The 15447-nt window shown below is 40.7% G+C and overlaps 1 protein-coding gene across 1 annotated transcript in view; it reads left to right on the top strand.

Annotated features, from left to right (window-relative positions):
- Nucleotides 1-15447, top strand: part of LOC306695696 (zeta-sarcoglycan-like) — a gene marked incomplete at both ends in the record, with an annotated part of 296154 nt that overhangs the window by 147359 nt on the left and 133348 nt on the right. The window lies entirely within an intron of this gene.

Raw genomic sequence — 15447 nt, 5'->3', positions numbered from 1 at the left:
CTATGTCAGTCCCTCTCATCTGCGTGTGTGTTTGTGAGGTGATTGGTGTCGGTGATAAATCACTTCCACCTCTCTCATCTACAAGTACCTCATTAGATTTGTCCCTTAACAAGCCAATCAAACAGCAGACTAATTAATAAATCATATCACCATGGTAACAGCAGGCACAGGTCAATGCTGCATGCTGGGAAAGAGGCATCTGTTTGTTGTTTTTAGAAACAAGTGTTTGTGTGTCTGTTTGAATACATGTTTTGGGATGTAGGTATGCACAGTAATCTACACACCTAGTCACCTGGCTACACAGAAAATGCCCAAAATGTGATGCTTCCTCCTCTGATACATAACCATTGGCCTCTTTGCCTTATCTCAAAAGAATTGTAAACTAAATATATTTTGGGTCTCCGACTGTTGACTTGACAAAACAAGATATCTGATGGCCTTACCTTGGTTTTGGGAAATTGTGATGTGCATTTTTCATAGTTTTCTTGTGTTTTCTTGACCAAACAGCTATTTGAGTAATTGAGAAAATAATCCTTGAATTAATTGATGCTGAAAATGAGTGCTAGTTGCAGCCAAAATACCATGCTAGGCTGCACAGTGGATGATGTGCATTTCACATGAATCCGGCGTGGCTGTATCCACGTAATTGATTTAACCCTGTAGAGCCATTTGTATCATATTTGTTACAACAGTTTCAGAGACCTTTTATGTAATTAACATGAGCAATACTTTCATGGAAAAACGTATTGTATACAATCCTATACATGTCTGCTGCCATCTGGTGGATTTCAATTCCATTTCCAAAATGGCAGCCGTCATGACGTGACTCGTTCCGTTTTCGGCAGGGTAATCATTGCTAATTTTGAAACAGTTACGGTAAGAATAAAATGTAAAGTGTTACTAATATTTCAATATCAATATTTACTGTATTGAAGCAACCTATAATTAATTAATGTTTCATTATTTTTTTACAGTAAAATCATGTTGAAAATATAGGTATCAAATATGAGACAGCAGGTATATAAAGTAAGAATTCACCTGTAAATCCTTGTATTGTATTTCATCATGCAATCTGAATTATGCCATATCACAATGCCAAATACACTGTTTTGATTATTTAATTAAACTAGTTAAGGTAGAAATGTCATAGTAAGATATATTGAGTGGAAATTTATGTTTTATATATATATAATAACAAATCCTTGGCTATCAAAATCGTTTGTTATATTGCTTGTTTCAAAAAAAGAAACTCAGAGTAGACCATTTTTTTGTTTTTACTTTTAGATGGCAAAAAGGTAGTGTTGTGGGACATGTGTGACAACCCTCTAGAGTGAAACACCTGAGGCCATTAGCAACACTGGCCCTGTGTGCCAGAGCACCCAATATAAAAACATTCTGGACTCTCAGTTGGCTTCTCAGTTGTTCCAAATGTTCAAAAAGCAATGAACATCATTTGTTATTGTTTGTAAAATAAAAATTGTTGTGATAAATAAATTGCCAAATATACCTGATGTAACAAATGTGATACAAAAAAAATATCATATAGGTAAATAAAAAAAAAATATGTATATATATTTTTGGACTAAAGGTCCAATAAACAATTCAATATCAAAAATTCAGAATTGTCTGAATATTATTTGATGGTTCAGGCTTCACAGGGTTTGACTACTTTATGTTTAGCTAAATCAGTACTATAGATCAGACAAAAAGGTACAGTGTAAAAGTTGAATCATCTTAATTATGCAAGGATAATGCAAATAGCTCATTGTTCTTATTCAACACATGCTAAATTATTAGAGCATTGAAGATAATCTCTTTTTTGTTTAAGTGGAATATTGTGCTAAACGCATCCAGCTCCTTTTAGTGAAATCATTTAGCTATTGCTAGATTTAGTAAGTTGTGTCTCTTTTGTGTATTACTACATTTGAAGGAAATGGCACATTGGTGGTTTCTCCTGATCTCTATTTTCGCTCATTTATTTCCGTCCATCTGGCCACAGCCCAATGTCAGCTTTTAAACCAGCAACTCAGCTCTGACCGCTTTGCTGACACACACACTAGCAACCCATGTAATACGTGCATCCAGCAATTGAGTTTTCAGCAACACCGTACATCAGTGTGTGTGTGTGTGTGTGTGTGTGTGTGTTTGTCTGTCTGTAACACCCATATCCTTCTAACCTGATGTACTACATACTGTCAGTATGCAAGATGCAGTGGAAGGCAAAACACTGAAACACATCCTTGAAGCTGCACACCAGCACGTACAGCAATGTTTGTTTGTTCTCCGCATTGTCTACAGAGAAAGAAAGAAAGAAAGAAAGAAAGAAAGAGAAAGAAAGAAATATGATATACATGTTCATCAAGGATTATGAAGTCAGTCTGTGTTTTGGAAAGTAGACGGCTGATACACCCATGTAGTTGGGATTGGATGAGGGACGGTGCATACTGTGATGCAAGTTACAATTTCTATTTTGAGTTAAATGTTGCATTTTGTCGTAGAGTATTTTGTTTGATCCTTGAGAGAAATATTTATATTCGCAATGCATACATTACTACTGTGTTTGTTTTGGGATTCATTTTTAAATGGTCATTAATTGTTATTGGAACCGTCACTGGAATTTGATGGAAAGACAAAATATTTTAATTTGATTCAAGCAGGAGAGAGAGAGAGAGAGAGAGAGAGAGAGAGAGAGAGAGAGAGAGAGAGAGAGAGAGAGAGAGAGAGAGAGAGAGAGAGAGAGAGAGAGAGAGAGAGAGAGAGATCAATGTAGGATTGAAAAGGTAAACTGCAGATCATTCTGAAGGTTATATGAGCTAGAATCATTTTAAGTTTATATGTGCGGAGGTTTCTCTTTATGACATTAGACAGAAGCGGTTGGAGGAGCCATTTTAAAGCAAACGCCTTTTGGAGAGGAGCTGAGCGATGCTTTTCAGACGGTATGTGGAAGGAAACGATGGCAGAAAAAAAACATGAATGAATGAATGAAAGCGAGAGAGACCTGGATATCGAGTCACATGCATCAAATTGTCCGTCTCACTCTCACTAATTTCCTTATCTCCCGGCACTTTTCTCTTTCTCTCTCTTCCATCCCCCTCTTTGTCAGTCAGTCTCTGCTCCTTCCATTACACTGTGCAGGGCCCAGGGGTTGATATACGAGTGCTCCATAGAGGGACTTGGACATGAGTGACTGCTGGACATACATCACACACATCACTCACACATACACTCTTTGGTCAAAGCCATGAAAGGGAGCTTTTGAGTAGAGCTGCTGGGCTGACAACACACAACTCAATTAGAAGTCAGAAAGAAATTCAAGTAGAGTGAATGATGCCAGGGGAGATAAAAGGAGGGAGGGAGATAAAGAGATAAGCGAGAAGTGAAAGGTGGGCTGGAGGGTGCTTCCTGCTAACAATGTAGCACGCAGTGTGTTGAGTGACAGGCGTTGCGCTAAAAGGTCTATTATACTAGTTTGTGCTTTGTGGTCTCCATGGTGATTGTGGCATGCAAGCGATAGCAACTGATCCACCCATGTCTTTGCATTGACTTCATATGTAACATCTGCCTTTGTTGCCAGTGTGCGCTGAAGGAAAAAACCCTGTAGACTCTATTCTAGTGTTAATAGCATGGGCAACACTAAAAACAGCAACTTGGCTTTTAGCGGGTTTCTTTCTGTGAACTCTTAAGAGGAGGCTGAAGGACAACTAGAAGAGTGAGGGCCGCTCTTCTCATTTGAGGGTAATCTTTTAGACACACAGGCTTTTTTTCCCATTGCACACTCCTTGTTTTGTGAGATTAGTTAGGGCATTTTAGCCTTCATCTGATAGTGACAGCAGAAATACAGGCATACGTGCCTTAACCTCTACGACACCAGCACGCCTATTCTCCTTTTAACTGACAGTGTTAAAGTAGAAGTTTGGAAAACGTGTCCAGTAATGTATTTAAACAGCGTGTGTGTGTTTGTATGTGTGTGTGTGCGTGGCGATGATGGAGGAGGCCAACTCGCTGAGCAGGGTCATAAAGCCTGTGTGCTGATTCTGTCACCGGGAAAGATTTACTCACACATACACACTCAAGCATGTGACGTACTTACAGCGGGCGTCCATCACATCTCTCACAGCATGCCTGCCCTTGGAAAATGTCTTTCTCCCCACTCTCTGTGTGATTCCTCCCCGCATTTCCCTCTCTTAAGTGTCACTATCTCACGCACACATAAACTCACACAGGCGTCTCTACCATTGTTCTACTCCCTCTAAGAACTAACACAGTAGGGGATAGAGTTATTTTCTCCTCCTTTTTTCAAAGTCACACAACACTTATCTCCTCCACTGTATCAACCACACACACACACACACACACACACACACGCACATTCCTCTGTGTTACTTCTGTTCTCGCTCTCACTTTCTGCCCGTCATCATGTTACTGGGGTCTGTAACTGAAGTATGACATCCCCTGTTGGAACCGCATCACTAGCTTTATTTACACATCGATTTAGTGGAGTGAGGACTTCTTCAGCTTCGTAATAGCTTTCAATACAGCAGTTGAGTGCGTGTGACAGTGGAGCTGTGAGTTGTTTTTTGTGGTTGACAATGGGTTGCATAACTTACACAGGCCTGTGTTTCCAGCATTTTTCAAGGAACCTTCCAAGCAGGTTACATGTTTAAAATGAATTGGTAGATGGCGGCATGATTCAACCTTCACGAGACGAATTGATTTAATGTAAATTATTTATTTCATAAATTATTATTTTAGTTCCATTAAAGCCATTCGTCGTCTGGAAACACTATATGATATTGAGTGTTCTCCATCGCCTATGGCATCTCATGGAATGCACCATTATGTTAATCAGTGATAATTGACTCCCGCAGCAAAAATGAATTATTCCTATTTTCCACTTTGCTATAATTGGGACTAATCATAAGCACGCGACAACTTCCGATGGTTATGAATCATGCGTTGATTTTTCATTTTCAAATACATATTTTGATGAAATAGTCTTCAGCTTTATGTTGTGTATTCTGATGTGGTGCCACATACACACCACACCAGGAAACGGCATACTCACTCGTCAGCCTCTGTTGTCAGTTTCAAAGAATTGCAAAAAGCAGGCTACAAGGCCAGCAAACTATCTCTCCGTGATGTGTTCCATCTATCTCTTCAGGAGGAGGAAAAACTCCGGCTCGAGTCTGTTTTTGTTGTTGGCGGTGTTTAACAGTGGCAGCTTTTTGATTGACAGATACTGACTCAGCAGGAGGCGGCATGCCAGAGAAAAGGAAAGGGAGGGGGAGGGGGGGGGGGGGGGGAATGGGGCTGAGAAAAAGAAGTCAGCGATATTGGAAGATCAAGAACGGGGCTGAAACCGAATCCAAGGGGAGAGAGACAAATAAACATTATGACGGAGAGAGAGAAACCGAAAGAGAGAGAGGAGGGAGAGACACCGCTGACCCCTGGACGCTCTTACATCTACAGGCAGCACTTAACAGCATTGTAACTCTGCAGATTTTCCTCAAAAAGACCCACACAATGACAAGCAGACTGTGCCATTATTTTTAGCAGAGTCACATCGCACTGCATGTGTAAATGAACATGAGGATTTGTGGCTACCATGCCAATACAGCACTGCCATTTGTTTTATGCCTATGCGTGATGAAGGTATATGCATCAGAGCATGTGTTTGCAACCGGAGACTCGGCGTGGTGACCGTGGGTATTTGTGTAGCTGTTGTACAACAAAGAGCCTCTAAAAAGCTCGTAAACAAGTTTTGTTGCGCAGATCGGTCACATTGGTCTTCACAATTTTAGAACAGCAGATGTTGTTTTCGGCTCAACGAAGAACTCCTTGTTGCCCGGCACTGTGTGGATGTCGGAGCTGTCCATGGTCCTGAAATACTGCTGTGAACCAGCTCTGGTTATGAGACGCTGAATTTATCAATGCGACTTCGTGCACAAGTGCCGCCGGATGAATACTCCCAAAAGCAATTAAAGTGACCATAATTCATACTTTAGTTTTAGCTTTTTTTTAATTAAGACATAATGTAACATATTATATGCTCATTTTACTCATTCTGAACCAATTATCAAGACACCACCATACCGTTACGTTTTTTTAATCTAACGTAATTACGGAAAAAGAAGATATACACACAGAAAATATTACTATGAATGTTCAACAGTAGAAAGGTTATGGTGTTTCATGATGAATAGGCCTTGAGCGTGTGGGGAAGTGGTAGCTACAAACAAACAAGAGAGAAGCACGATGAATGTCATACCTCCTAAACTAGGATTCATAGCCACAGCCCATCCAGGTCCAGCCATCAGTCTCTTTGTTTCTGCTAGCATTAATACTTTGCAGGCAGATGACAGCAAACACTTCAGCACAGACAATTCCATTAAAGACAATTCAGCACAATTGGCGTTTTCCAATTGTAACGCTGTACGTGTAGTGATTTTAACAATCGAGAAGTTCCCTACATAGTTTCAAATACTAAGAAAAGATGTATTTTTAAATATGATATGAGTTAGTGGGAAGCTCTGTTTGTATCTTGCTTAGCACTACCTCTATAATGAAACTAAAATTATTCTAAAAACAAAGCTATATTGTCCATATATTGTGTTGTTTCCTAAAGGTTTCCTTCTGATAGTAGCTGCTAGCATCTGCCTGCCATTATGCATCCATTCTACTGTTGGTGGCAAAATATGGCATCGATTTTCCTCCAACTTCCCACTAAGCCAAATACCGTTCATAGCATTATGTGACTGGATAATACAATGAGATGACAACTGGTCCATAGTGAGGAAGCTTTCCTACTGACCAGGTTTGGGACCAATGTGGGCAGTGAAGCTGCCAATCAAACAACACCAGGATCTCTATTTTGCCTTTGCTTTGCCATTTTTTTTCCTCCAATCTTTACACTGTGTCTCTCTCATCTGGCCTCTACGGTTTCCCCTCTCTATTTCCATCATAGTCTAATTGGTCTCGTGGGTCCTGAAAAGACGAAATACATCATTGGATGGAGTTAAATCTAGACAGAGACAAATGAGAACAGCTTTTCACTCTGGAGCCTCTATAAATAGAGACAGTAGAAAGCAACCCCTTTAGTGCCAAAGCAGACTTTCAACAAACACCAACATCAGATGAAGATGAGATCAACACACTGATGAAGGAGGTTGTACTTTTCAGAAGGACTACAGTGTGGCGTGTTTGTTTAAACAGCTTAAAACAACCCATGTTTATGTATGGTGCCAAAGCATGGAACCAGGTAGTCGGGTAGTCGGATGGCAGTACTTAGTATTAATCTGCGAAAGTAAAGAAGAGCAGGGTTCCAATCCTGCTTCTGACCAACAGTCTGCTTGGTTTCCTTAAAACATAAAAACAATTCTTTATCTGGCCTTAACCAACTAGTGCCAATAATTCAACGTTCACTAAAACAAGTGATGGGGATAAAGACCAACCACTGTTTTTTTGTAATTTACTGTTTTTATATAATTGTTCATACACTGAAGTCAAATTTGAGTAAAAAAATCAAGTCTCAAAGAACCCACATATATCTTAGAACCAGTTCAGTTACACTAAAACAATGGTTACATAATACAAGAACATATATACGATTTATTGTCTTAATATGTTGGAAAATGTGCTTAGATTTAGGTAATGCTAGTGCCATCATCTTAAAATAAGGCTTTAGGAATTATATCTTGAAACCAGTAACATATAAAGTGCTCATATCTTGTCAGACAAAAAGCAAGCATAGTTTACCTTGATTTAAGACATTTCATTTCAATTAGATTTTAGTTTTTGCAGTCTAGTTATTTTGTACTATCTTTTCGTGAATGGCTTTAGATTTGTGATACGTTTATTGTAGTCTTGGGCCAGTATTGTTTTACTTTAAAAAGCTGGGGCTTCACTGTACCATGGTGTGTTCTTCGGCTCAACGGCCACCACACCCAAAATACAGTAGCTCAGGTGACCTTTCATCAATCAACTATCACACTTTTTCTACTTTTTTTGACTACTTTCTTTTTTGGGCTGCTGTCCTTCTCTCCAATGTTGTTATCCCTTTGTCCTCTCTGTCTGTTTGTCTGTCTGTTTAGGTTTTTGTATGGCAACAGCTGTTGTGCTTTTGGCATAGATATGTGAGAGGGAGAGAGAGGGAGAGGGTGCGAGAGTTATCCTTTTAAGTCTTCTCTTTTTACACTGGGCCTGCAGCAGAACCTCGTAAATCTGTTCGCCTCACTGCACAGCAACCCTGTTTGTGTGTGTGTGTGTCTGTGTGCGTGTTCAAGTGTGTACGCATGCTTTGTTTGCCGGTTTTCCTGTGCGTTTGCTGGTGCATGTAGCTGCAGCATGTAGCTGCAGTGTGATTTTGTTGGCCTACACGTGTGTTTGCTTGTTGCTTGTGTTGATTTTTTTTTGTGTGTATGCGTGTATTCGAGCTTCCCGGACTGTGTGTGTGCGTGTAGGTGTGTGTGTGTGTGTGTGTGTGAGTGTGTTTGATCCATCCACTGGCTGAACACCTGAGTGCCCACAGTGACAGAGAGGGATGGCAGGCTGTCCAAACCAACAACTTACAGCCAACACAGAGCGCTCCCAATTCAGTTGGCTTAGTGGTTTATCACACTGGCACAAACACACCTTCTCACAAACACACACACACTCACCATCTCACACCCTCACACACAAATGTACATGGGTGGGCACACAAACACTTTGTTTCATGTTTAGGTATTTGACATGCAATCCCTTGTTGAGCCTTTCGTCACACATATGCACACCTGCCCCCGAACAGTGTTGCAGGTGTTGTTTTTATTTGTGTATCTTAACATATATTTTACCAAGAGAACTGACTGCCTCTACACAGAATAATGTGAAACACATCTTAGAATAGAATTCCCCCCAAAATATGATGAAAAATGTTTACAATATACAAAAGAAAATAGGCCGAGTTAGTCATTAGAATGGCAAATATGGCCGTGAAAGGGTTATTTTTTGTCATTACAATGAATATTAGAATGATAATGGAAGATTTTCGCCACATCGGAGAGATACTGATGATTATGTCACTGCCTGATTTAAGAGTAAAGGAATAATCTATCGTTGTAAAAATACTATGATAATTCTATATAATCAATTATAAATTGTTATAGATAAATATAGATTATAGATAGAATGCTGTTCATGTCCTGTGTGAAGCAAAATGTTAATGCTGAGTTATTTTGCTCGTCGGTTGTCAGTAATGTTAGTTCTGTGAATCGTTAGTAACGCGGTCATCACGTTATTCCTCACTCAGTCACGTTAACGTTAACCATGCTCTTTTCCTAACCCTGACTAAGTCGGGTTTTTTTTGCCTAAACCTAACTTCCTGTGAAGGCAGGAAGTTTAAAAAAAAAAAAAAGCCACAAGCTTATGTTGACACGCCGTTCTTAACACGTCCAAAAGTGATGCTACAAGCCAGGGGTACCCATGACATCATATTTTAAAGCGCAGCTGACCGTAGCATCGGTGTACTTTTTACACTGAACACGCAAACACATTATGTCCTGTTAAATATATTTGGAGAAAAAGTGCAGCGTCATTAAATCCATTGGAGTGTATTATAACTGTTCTTCCCTGATGAGGTTATATTTACAAAAACACATTTTTTCCTCTTTTTTTTTTCATGGATCCCATTGTAATAATCATTATTCAACACAATCTGGTGTTTTGCATAGATGACTCCAGTGCTTTCATTTCCACTTTAAAGTAATAACTTAGCAACAGAAGTTAATGAAGTTGTTATTGTTAGCAGCTACAACCGCCATGGCCAGCAAGCAGTGCCACCTAAAGAAACTGATTGATTGACAGGATGTTCAATTAAAGAACAAAACACTCGTAACAACGTAGCAATCAACTTTAGTGGAGATGTACCTAACAAAGCAAAAACTAAATCTATATATATATATATATATATATATATATATACACAATACTAAAATGACCTCAAATTCATAGGTCAATAGCGCTGACTGCAGGAGGAACACAATTGCTTTGAATAGCTGTGGTAATCCTTGATCTTTAGGTAATATTTAAACACAATAACATCCCAGCAAATTCGGCGCAGATATAAAAGAACGCCCTGTGATTTATTAAGCCACTTTATTTTTTCGCCACACTATTTCCAAGTTAATAAGTATAGAATTGCATAGTCGGGAACATCCAGCACTCATTACTGAAAGCTCCATTGTATTTGATTTATAACCAGCACTCCTCAGTTGCAGTATTCTGTCACATCATTTGTTACATTACTCTTCCAATATCTATAATGGATCCCATCCTATCTATTGCACATGTTGAAGTGGTGTCACATAATGCTCTGGGTGAATAAAACAATAATAGCTGCATTTTCTATAACTTATACGATATATGAAAACATTTCAGAAACGGTATTGGATATTGATGCAACACTTTGGTTTCTCCACCTTCAATCTACAAATATCATGTTCGCTCTTAAAAAAAAAAAAGATAAAAGCCACAGCGGTTGATCTTTACCACTCAACTATGCATAGTTAATGCCCTCCTCGACAGCTCGCATTAAAGAGGCCGATGGAAAGAGAAACGGGGAGAGAATGTCAAAGCCCTCAGAAGTGGAGCGATGTTGAAGCGCTGGTATTGATTGAGTATAAGCAGATGAGAGGAGAGCCGGGCTGTGTGGTGCCGACATGCTGACAGATACACCGGGGCGGCCCCAGCACCAATTGGCCATGCGCGCATACAGATCACACTTTGATGCGCATTTCAGCTGTGAAGCGAAACCTTAAAGCACTCTGACTTTGAGACTACAAGTCCATCTGTCCATTTCTTTGCCATGCGTCCATCTCAAATCCATCCATATCCACCAATTTCTGTCAGTTTATCTTGCTTTCACACACGTTATCAGGCAGCACCCGAGAATGTCTACTACTACTCTGCTCGCCTCTATTCGCAACGTCCACCAAGCTGAATCTGACACGACACGTACTTCGCATCCCACCCGCATTAACATTCATTCGGTTGCATGAGAGAGGATGACACCGTGCATCAGTGTCCATTCTGAAATGTCTCGTGCATGAGAAGCTTAAGTTAACTTCAAAGAAGGGAATGCCCACGGAACTACAACTACGACTGAAACGCTATTCATAATCAAGTTTTACATTACCATCGCTATAGTGACATCCATAGTCATATTGCTTCCAGCCTGAAGGAAACCATGTTTTCTTATTCACTGCAAGGAACTCCTGTGACATGTCGTACGAGGGCAAATGTGTGATTAATTTCTCATCATGCATTTAGAATTTCTATGTGAAATTGAGCTGCTTGAAAGATGAAAAACACTTTCAAGTAACGCATCCTGTCCTCTCATCTTCTGTTATTAGCTCCTATCAGAGTAATGCTTTTATTTTGTGCTTCTCATTTTGAGGCGTTGCGGGGCTGTAATAAGTCGTGTGTATGGGTCACGGTCATATCCATTCCTCTCTTCTTCATTCCTCTCATTTGTCTCTTCTGTCTTCTCCCTGCTCTTCTTCGTCTCCTCTCGTCTTTTTCATGTCCTCTCATCTTCTTACCATCTAATCCTCAAAGTGAAGAGCTCAGCCTCGGTCTGGTGTCACGCAGGGATACCGTGTGTGAGTGTGTTATCGTGTCATGTCGGTTTGTCATGCGGAGGTGTTTAACCACTTCGTCATGTTGTTGAGAGTTGTTTTTTATGTGGTAGTGCTCATGTGTTACCCTGATGGTCACCGTAACCAATCCATTTAGTGAAAGGAAAAACCCTTATATATCACAGACGTTGCATTTTGGTCCTAACTGTGGCTGCAGTGGTCTTTGTGTGCCTTAATGTGCTACTCTCCATTTTGCTGATTTGCACATAGTCATGCAAACTGTGAAAAACACTGAAGTTATTGATGTTTTTCCTTTTATTTTTACTGACCTCTACGTGTACCACCATATTGCCAAAAATGAAAAATCATGCCATTCATATACCTAATATAAAGTCTGATTCAGAGTATGGTTCTACTGAGATCATCGTTTGATCACAGTAGACGGTATACTGTAATGGTAACCATGGTGACGCGGCTCTAATAGCGGCTGTTTTTATGGCTGTCAAGACATTATGATGTTAATAAAGTTAGGTCATGCTGTGCAGGGCCTCCAGGCTGTGGTGCACCATGGGATTGATTAATGACTCTGCTGTCAGTTCAATCTAAGAAATGCATTGGAAGAGTGAGGGAGCGAGGGATCAGTGTAAGGACAGAGGAAGGGAAGGGAGGAAAGGACGGGGAACAAAATGAATCGGGAGATCGAGAGTGGAAAGGAAGAATGAAATGAGGCAAGTGTGGAAAGCCGGAGTAGAAAGAATGTGGAGACGTAGAAAAGTATGAAGTTAAGATAAGAGAAATTGATGGATGTGTGTTGGGTGAGGGGGAGAGTGAGAGCAAAGACAGATGCTTTGAATTTAAATTAAGAAGGAAGGTAATGACTGTGAGGGATTTAAGTTTTAGAGCATTCCTAGTGCTGGATGTTATATGTTACAGTGTGTTTACTTGTAAGACCAAGAAGTAATTTCATCATCAGAGGTCATTTCATACTGTAGGAGGAAGGTGTGAGGAGTGTACTGGTAGCGGGGGTTTGGTGAATCAAACAAAGGAACTGGCCCCAAGAATGTAAGGAGGTGTCTGCCAGCGGGGGTTGGAACGAAGCTGGCTGACCTAGGTGAGAAGAACAGAACAATGGGTCATCGGCCCAGGAGGGGCTTATTGGATGAGCCAATCGTGGGAGCTGATCGATAGGCTCATGAATGTAACTTTGGGGGGACAAAGAGCTGTGAATCCCAGGAGAGAGAGAGACTTCCTTGGGGCCATCCAGTGAACACACCAGTTTGCTGGGTGGCCTGAACGGGGTCTCACATTTATGGAATATTATGTTTGTTTTATCATTCATGGTGTACTTCAGTTTGCAGTTGTTTTGGCTTCTGTTAGTTATTAAATATCTTGTGATTTTGATCTGGACCTGCCGATTCCTGTCCTCCATCAGAATGGGAGCAAGGGGGGGGGGGGGCTTCTTCTCCTCTGGGCTGCTTTTCAACATGCGGCCTTCCACAGTTCTGAGAGGTTCTGAACCTAACATGACTTAAAAGAAAGAGAGAAATAATAATGGCCAAGAAAGATGGAAGGAAGCAAGGAAAGAGCCGAGGGAAGGAATGCGATGGAAGGAAAGGGTGACAAAAGTATGACGAATACGATACACGTAATTGGGGAACTATGGGGGAGGAGAAAATAATACTTTGTCAAGATGCCGAGTTAGATTGATAACCATGCATAGCTGTGAGTGAAATGAGACACACGACACAAATGCATATGCAACGCGATGAATGAGTCAGTGACAGAGCATGTGAGGATGCAAATCACTGAGTAATTGAGTAATTGAAAAAGAAGTCACCGAGCATAATCTTCAAGCGACACCGTATTATGTATTTCAAAGCCAATTGTGGGATAATCAATAATATGTATCATTGTGCACCAAAACACCAAAACAAATGACTTGAGTAGTGTGCAAACCTTCCTGGCAATACAAATGTTTCCGAATCGGAATAAAAAACAAAACAGGAATAGCTTTTCGTAGCTTCCATTGGTTCTTTAGATGATTCACATTCTTGCCCTTGAGAAACATCCATGCAAACACACACACACACACACACACACACACACACACACACACACACACACACAGATATATCTGTGCACCTATTGATTCCCTCTGTTGATACATGCAGGACAAATGATTAGCATTCCAGGGCACCACAGAAAACTCCAGTACACACACAGCAAACATAGCAGCACCCACACACACACACACACACACACACACACACACACACACACACACACACACAGACGCACACATGCTGCTATTGATTCATTGTGAACACTTAATACTGAGATGCAATTATCACCAGCCCATTGCTCTATTCCACAGCAATACCATTGATTCATATGCATTGTGTCTGCACAGACGGAACAGGTGCACCCAAAAAGGTGCAACAGATGAAGCAGCTGAGAACATAGCAGGAGAATGTCTTCACTGTGAAAAGGGAAATCAACATAAATCCATTTGTCCACTTGACAAACATGAAGCCCTCTCCCGTTGGCATTAATATGTGTCTCATATCCAGCGTGTGCATAGTTATAAAGTAATTGGATTGCAAATATTCAGTGCATATTTGGTTTGCACTTTAAAAGCAGCACCATCTTTCCTTTGCCAAAAAAAGGGGGATTGCCTTATCTTATCCCTTCATCGCCTCCTTTAAATCTGATAGTAAATGCCATTTTCTTGTCCTCCATTTTTAACAAATATCTGTTGCTTATCACTCTTCCTAGTTAATGCAGCCAAACATATTCATGTGTATCTCCAGAGATGTTCTGGTTGATTGAGTACAGTTGCGTCTTGGGTGCATTTCCACGTGGATTCGATGTGTTTTGGCTCTGCTTTATCGAAGTTCAGTCACCCAGTATCTCTGCTAATTCAGGTGGAAAATGGCTCTCGCAGTGGAAAGGAAAACACAACACTGAGTTAGATTCTGTAACACGCCATCATGCTGTGGGACTGGTCAGATTAGTATTCTTAGTTTATTATTTTTATGATATGTTAGTCTCGGTTTGCCTGTAACAGTTTTCTGCTAAGTGATATGTTGTTAATACCACACATCATAGTCTATATTATTAAAGTCAATTTGGATGGTGGAGTGTGATGGTACAGGGAAATCCTACAGTATCTGTGGTCAGATTTAGATTCCCACCTCAATCTCAAAACTCCTAACAACTGTGACATTTTGAAGTGTTTGAAGGTGTCCATGCGTCATCATATCAACAATGGCTCAATAAGACCTCGGGCTTTGCTTTTCTGTGCGAGAGAAACAGGACCCATGTGGAGACATGGATTACAGATCGGTATTTGCTTCGGAGACTCTGTCGAAAACCCAACAGTTGAACAGGCCAAGTCTGCGTTTTTCTTTCTTTCTGCAGGCAAAGCAATAGTCAGCATTTTTGTTTCTCATCAAGGCTTGGTGGTATCATCATGTGAGACTATATGGAGGAAATAGCATGGCGGAGGGGGGGGGGGGGGGGCGGGGGCAACAGTCAGTGAGGTGTTGAGGTCATGCAGCCTCAGCAAATAAAGACATAGTGATTGTGTGTGTGTGTGTGTGTGTGTGTGTGTGTGAGAGAGAGACCGATAAAGAGGGAGAGAGGTGCAGAAGCGAGATAGGAAGTGAATTAGGGAGCGAGAGAGAGAGAGAATTTGAGGCAGAGGGAGGAGAGTGAGAGAGAGTTAGAGAGTCGGAGATGGACAGAGATAGTAGTGCCTTGGAGCCAGTGTCCATATCTCTTACCACCAATGACTCCTCCTGCTGCACTACAACTAATGGACTCTGTCCTCTTC

The sequence above is a fragment of the Pholis gunnellus genome (assembly GCF_910591455.1).
Source record: "Pholis gunnellus genome assembly, chromosome: 5".
Taxonomy (NCBI): domain Eukaryota; kingdom Metazoa; phylum Chordata; class Actinopteri; order Perciformes; family Pholidae; genus Pholis; species Pholis gunnellus.
This window is presented reverse-complemented; position numbering and strand designations above follow the sequence as displayed.